Source organism: Nicotiana sylvestris, chromosome 3 (genome assembly GCF_000393655.2).
Source record: "Nicotiana sylvestris chromosome 3, ASM39365v2, whole genome shotgun sequence".
Classification (NCBI taxonomy): domain Eukaryota; kingdom Viridiplantae; phylum Streptophyta; class Magnoliopsida; order Solanales; family Solanaceae; genus Nicotiana; species Nicotiana sylvestris.
In genome coordinates, this window is record NC_091059.1 from 14466417 (window position 1) to 14473559 (window position 7143).

Sequence of the window (7143 nt, forward strand, 5' to 3'; positions counted from 1 at the left end):
AAATTTGAAAAATACAAAAATAGTACCTTATTTTTGTACTTTATATAATTTCGAAAATTACAAAAAATAGTTACTAATGTCTTGCAGCCATTTTAATCTTTTGAAAATACAAAATTAGTACTTTGTATTTTTTTTATCTTATCTTCATATAATTTCGAAAATTACAAAAAAATGGTTTCGTTAACGTTTTATAGTCATTTTAATCTTTAGAAAACACAAAAAAAAAACAATACTTTATATTTTATCTTTATATAAAAACGAAAATCACAAAAATAGATTTATTAATGTTTTGTAGCTATTTTAATCTTGAAAAAAATATTAAAAAATAGTTTTGTTTTAAATGTCAGTCTTATTTTGGTAGTTATTTTACTTACATAGGATTAATTGAACAACGTCGTGTTCTTATTCTCGGGTCCGGGCAAAAGAATAATATTTGGGTTCAAACTACCCGTTTTTAGGCCTAATTTTCGGACCTAACCCATAATAATCCAAACCCACCACACCTTACACCAACTCCAAGATAATGGGGAACATCTTTTGAAAAAGGAGGAGGAATACACGGACATCTTTTGAAAAGTGGGGAAAAGGAACGGAGGAGGGGAGTTTGAAAAAAGGAAAAGGTTGGATTGAAAAATGAAAAGGAAAATTGGAAAGGGACGGGTGGATTTAAAAAGGAAAAAGTTGGAAAGGAAAAAGGGGGTCTGGAAAAAGAAAAGAAGGGAAAAGAGATTGAAAAAAAAAGAAGAAAAAATTAGAAGAAGGGGGTCACCTTCTTCTTCATAAGGAAAAACGAAAAAAAAACGGAAAGGAGAAAAAAGGTTTTGGACTTCATCTTCTTCTTCCTAAAAAAACTGAAAAGAAAAAAAACTCCCACTCTCTCACATCAAAACGACCCCTTCTGCTTCATCTTCTCGAATCAATCTGCTGCGTCGAAAAAAAAAACCCAGCAACAGCCAACATCTCGGGTCGTTGACAGTCTTGGTCCGAGCTTCCTATTTCCGTCGAGGTTTCCATTTCGGTCCAGTGATTACTGTCGTTTTTGTGTGTGAAGATTCAATGTAAGACCCACTTTCTTTATTTTGGATTTGTTCTGCTTATATGTTTCTGTCTATGTATTTTGCTTCTTCGGTAACTTGTGTGAAGATTAATGTTTTCCTTGATTATTTGTTTTGATTTAGACACTAATCCATTAAAAGTGTGAATCCAGCGAAAGAGAAAAACAATCCAACAAATATGGAAATAGGTATCATAATATAGTAACTGTGTTCGGTTATATGTTGAAATTGATTTCGACCGATTTTCATATCCTTTTATTAAGTTTATTTCAAATGGATCTCTATTCTATTTAATCACAGAAGAAACGAAACTAAGAAAAGTTTTACTGTTCGGTCATGGTTGTTGCCAGTTATATGCCCATGTGATTATTTTACTTGTTGTTCTCTTTTTAAAAGTGAATAAAGCCATGATTATCCTTTAATTGGAAAAAACTCCATACGTACCTTCGCGGGGGCGGAAAAAGGAGGTGTGACAAGAATTACTTCGAATTTAAATCAGCTTTAGGATTTAGGCCTCATGACCGCCCCTCTTTCTTCTCCTATATATAAAAATTCTTTTCGTTGTTTTTGGGACACATTTTTATCATAATATTAGGGGGTCATTGTCACACCTCCTTTTTACGGGGAAAGTAATTTTTTCACACATTATTGAAATGAGATTAATTTAATTAATTTAAGAGTCGTCATTTAGAATAATTATTATGGTGTCACAAGTCACCGGTTTATTTTAAAATCTTAATTCAAGGAAATTGACTCTATTTAAGTCTGCAAAACACGGAAGACTAGGTAAGGAACTCTATTAACTCGGGAGAAGGTTCACAGACACTCCTAAGTTTCGTGATTTTAGCACGATCACTTTGCAAAGTATACTAGGCTTAATTATCCGATTATTACACATTTTAAACCTATATGCATTTTTACCTTTTACCGCTTTTAATTACTTGATTGTTAAATTATGGAATTAATCTTTGAAACGACTCACGTATATGTGTATCGGTTTTGTTTATTGTGTTAAAATCTTATCACGCATATGTGTACATAATTCATAACAATTAATTATTATTAAGATTGTTTCGCCTAAAATTGCGCGAACACATACCTTGATTTTAATTTGAAAGTTATAATTATGTCACACGAACGTATACATGATCACGATAATTCGATTAATGCGCACATACTAACGTATTCATGACTTATTTCTTTCCTAATTTTGAGATTGTTTTTTTTTTTTGGAACTCCAGGAAAACCCGCAGCCGCTACAGCCTCTGCCACAGCCTCTGCCCTTCGGGTGAGCGCTCTGTGGTGAGCACTCTGTGCGCACTGGGTAAACCCCTACTGTATAATAGCCTGCAAACCATACATGGGATGTAAACCGCACTAGGCAAGCCCCGTGCGACAGGCTTAGACCCAGAAGGCATTGAGGGGGATCGACCCGCGTCGCCCGTGTGGACAACTCCCTCCAAACCCAACTGGGCCGTCCCTTCGGGACAGTTTTGAGATTGTTGTGAGGCATGATTATGGAAATTATTGGGGAAGGGATATAGATTAATCACTAAAACCATTTACGCGACCAAACACATTGCATGATCGTTACAGAATAGTATCTAGTTTGGGGCATGGATAATGATTTTGGAGCTAATAGATATCTTAACCCATTGATGAACAAGATCCCGTTTCCTCTTAATAAACCATCACACATTCAGTCTTATTGCGAAACTAGTTGATTCAGTAGTTCTAAATATAGATACAATTAAATTGTTAACATCGTCACTCCTTGGCTCAAAAGAATGCCAATAAACATGGATGTCTTTTCTTAACTATATATTTCAGATGCCTAAAATTAAATATATCTTAGAGGCAATAGCATAAACACCACAAGAAAAATTCAAAATAACAAATTCATTTCACTCGAACCTTAAAGACGTCACTGTAAGAAGACAACCTCCATTTTAAATGGCTATTTCCAGCTTTATTCCAAATAAGAAGTGTATAACTCAAGGAATCAAAAATTACTATGAAACTTATTCACATTAGAGCAGATCGAACCCAATCGAAAACAAACCGGAACTGAAGCTAACGACCGGAACTCGGACGACCTCGAACTTGACGGCAATCGGACCTTCAAAAAATGAGTTTAATTGCCTCGGTTTTTTCAGGCGATTTTGTGATGATACTAACCGATTTTAGTGGTGGTTTCTCATCTGAATTTCATGACTATTTATGGAAGAAGAAAGGGTTGTTTTTAACGGGAAAAACTAGTGATTTTTTTTTTTTTTGCTTGAAATTTTCATGTAACAAAAGTCTCTCCCCCTTCGTCATTTTTTTCCCTCCCTTTTCAGATGCAAGTGTGTGCTATTTGTATAAATCCTAGAGTGCCTACCGTATGTGTGTATGATCATGGGATTGAGGGGATATAGGGGTTGGGACGTGAGGAGTGGGACATGAGGACTGTTAGGCAACGCCTTCCTGATGTTCTTTGGAAGGGCAACGTAAGGCTAAACAACCAATTTCAGTGCGGTTGCTGTCCGCCAATGAGGTCCCCTTCGCACGCTAGACTAGATTGTCAGTGCCGTGTGGGAAAACCAATGTCACGAGCAATTGCGGAAGCTGAGAGAAAATTGGGTTTTGAATGATGATGATGATTTTATTGATGACTGAAATGCTGATTACAAAGATGCGGTGTCGAGGAGGAGAGACACCAGAAAAATGCTTGCTTGAAAATGTTTGATTGTTTGGTCCCCCTTAATAATGCTTAAAAAAATAAACCAACATTACATGACTAGTCCTAATAAAGCTGTAGAAGCACACTGAATGAAAATGATGTAAACTAGCCTATAATTACAATGAAAAGGGCTTAGTTTATTACAAGGTAGAACTAAGTCCGATGACAGCAACTTTGTCTTGCAGGTCAGGGTCTGCGCGCGCGTTACTGTGGGCGCGCGCGACACTTGCTGTGTTGGCCTGAGGCTGGGTGCTGATGTTTGGCATCAGGGTCTGTGCGCGAGGCACTGCTGGAATGGGCCTGCAGCTGGGCGCTGGCGAGGCATCAGGATCTGCGCACGCGACATTTTCAGGGCACGCGACGCTGTTGTCATTGGCCAGCCCTTGGGCGCTGGCGAGAGGCATCGGTGGGGCGACAGAGGCGCATGCGCGCTTGTCACTTGGCGCAGCCAAGACCACGGGGCCGACCATAGCGCTAGGCATTGTGAGGCTTGCTAGGCCGCCATGGGGCGCGACCAAGGGGTCATGGGGCGTGTCTGGAAAACAGCCCATGACAGAACTTTTGAGGGAGAGGGGGCGTGAAAGGTGGAGTGAGAGATGTAATGGGGATGCGAATTGGGAATGTATATATATACAAAGGAGGGAATGAAAAAGGTGACTTGACACCTCTCTTTGGCCAAGAAACCTATTTATTTTTTTTTCTCCTTCTTTTAGATCTTTGCTCTATTTTAATACAAAGAACTCATTTACTACCCACGGAAGTGAACTAAAGGAAAACAAATGAGGTTTATTGAGAGATTTCAGTTATGGAATATATAAAAATGTAATTAATGCTCAATTATAAGAGGATTTCAGTTATGAAATATAAAAAGGAATAATTAACTAATAAACTTGTAACTGAAAATCACACTGATTATATAGGTTGTCCTTTTGCCCCGATTCTGATCAAACAAAATCAGTTGGTTTAAGATTATTCCAAGCTTTGAAGTATTTTTGCTGATTATAATGGAGAGCCAATGGCGATGTATGCTTCAAGGGCAAGGCTTTTTAAGAAGTGCGAGTGTACAACAAAGAGGCACAGAGAGCTAAATCTGATGATCCTTATTATGGGTGTACATGGACCGGGTTGGTTCGGTTTTTATTAAAACCAAATCAAACCGACTATATCGGTTTGGATTGGTTCGATTTTGTCGGATTTTTCGGGTTTTCAGATCTTTTTGTTACATGAATATTATTTCAATCTTACTTTGTTAAAATTATAAATAAAGCTTCGATAAGTGAATATAAGTTTAGTAAATATGGAAAAAATTGACAAACATATGATCTATTAAAATTTTCTAATAGAAGAATTATTTTAGTAACACATGATAGTTATTTTCTTAGTCGTATAACAATAATTTTTTGTTAATTTACACTTTCAAATTTAATTCATGAAAGGATCCCAAATATTTCTACATTTTCTAAAATAAATTCACTATAAAGTCTTAAAATATAAATAAAATTTATATATTTATATGTCGGTTTGGTTCGGATTTTTTTTAACTCAATACCAAACTAAGTCAAACCAAACCTGATCGGGGTTTTTAATCGATTTGGTTTGGTTTTTCGGTTTGGTGCGATTTTCCGGTTCGATTTGAATACCCCTAATCCTTATATTCTAACTACAATATTCTTACCAATATTCCTTTCTTTGTTATATATTCCCTATTAAATGATATTTGGAGATAATCTTTTCTACTTTATCTACATGGTGGTGGTCACGATCTTAAATTTCAAGAAGAGGAGAGCTCGGCAAATATATCTTTACACTGCAAAAAGATTTTTAGATATATGGGTTGTAAATTTTAACAATCCTGGCATAATTTTATTTGTCAAATGGTTGGAGGCCTCATCTTTTTGTGATATTTCTTGGAATTATATTCAAGTGTCTGTTATGCAAAATGACTTTGTTTATTGGAATATAAATTATGCGTTTTCCTTTATCTACCAATTATTTGATATATTTTCAGTTTTTACTTATTTATTGCCAAATAAGAGAGGGTAATTAAAAATTGTAATTGTTGTTAGTAAATTATTAGGATCAATCAATTAGAACTTTTGGTTTCTCATTATATAGTATATCTTATCCTCGAAGGTATATAAAAAAGAATTAATACCAGAGAACAAAAAAAGTGACAAGGTTCTGGTCTTTTGATTTTTCAAGCAATCTAGATAACTTAATTATGCACCTTCTTAACCGTTTCCAAGTAATTCTTACTTTAGTTTTGGATTAACTTTTGCTGCTTTTACCATCCTTCAAAGTTTAAATTTGGCTCATTTTACCGACGTTTCTTTTGAGAATAATACTTGGACGTACCGTGGAAGGGAGTGTGTCTTTTTAAAAAAAGTTGTTAATTCTTTGTGTTAAGCAAATTAATTTTTTAAGTAATAAATGGTTGGAACTTATCTATGTCAGATATGAGGAGTCTAAGAATATTACTGCAAAGACGATAATCAAAAAACAATAGAGAATCTATTATATTCTCTCGCTTTCTTAATATAAAGTTGTGCTCACAGATTCTGTTTTGTGCATATATATGAAACCATTTTTTGTTACAACTTATAACTTACATACATGTATGACATCTAGATTTACAGAAATATTATATATATGTATTGAGTCAGTAGGTTCCTCTTGGTGTGTTAAGTGTTAGGATGTTTTTGTTTATGAATGAAAATGTATTGTACGTCTTATTGTTACTCCCTCAAAATCTATGTCGTTACATGATGTGGTTGAAAATTTTATTTTTGTTCTTTCTGTGTAATATTGCTATTATTTGTTTTAAATTTTCCAAAAATGAATAGGTTTGATTAAGGATAGATATAAAATGGTTTAAATAGAACGGAGTGGGAATTAATAACTTCTTCTTCTCCTCCTCCTCCTCCTCCTCCTCCTCCAGAGTAGGAATTAATAACTTCTTCTCCTCCTCCTCCTCTTCTTCCTCCTCTTTCTGCTGCTTCTCCTTTTTCTTCTTCTTCTTTGTCTTTATTTTGTCATTTATTTTTTAGAAATAATGTGTTTATGTGTATTTTTACCTCGATTGTTTGGTATCGATCATATTTCGTATTCTTTGTATTAATATAATATCGTAAAATAATAAAATTATAACAATACAATTAAAACTAAGGTTTAGTTGAACTTTGATTAAATATTATAGAAGCAATTTTCTAATTTTCATTAAGTGTTTTTATAAGTTATATTTTCTCTTTTTCCTTAGATATCGTATTTTGGAAATTCAATAATATTCCAAATAAAGAAGTAGAGAAAAATAATGAAAATGAAGGGTACTGCAAAGATCTTATAGAAATACAAAAACAAATGTGTTTA

The 7143-nt window shown here is 34.5% G+C and overlaps 1 long non-coding RNA gene across 1 annotated transcript; it reads left to right on the forward strand.

Moving 5' to 3' along the window:
- Positions 1–488: 488 nt before the first annotated feature.
- Positions 489–3387, forward strand: LOC138886843 (uncharacterized). The gene is made up of 2 exons (XR_011405762.1): positions 489–1058; positions 2297–3387. It is a non-coding gene; the product is annotated as an uncharacterized lncRNA (long non-coding RNA).
- Positions 3388–7143: the final 3756 nt, after the last annotated feature.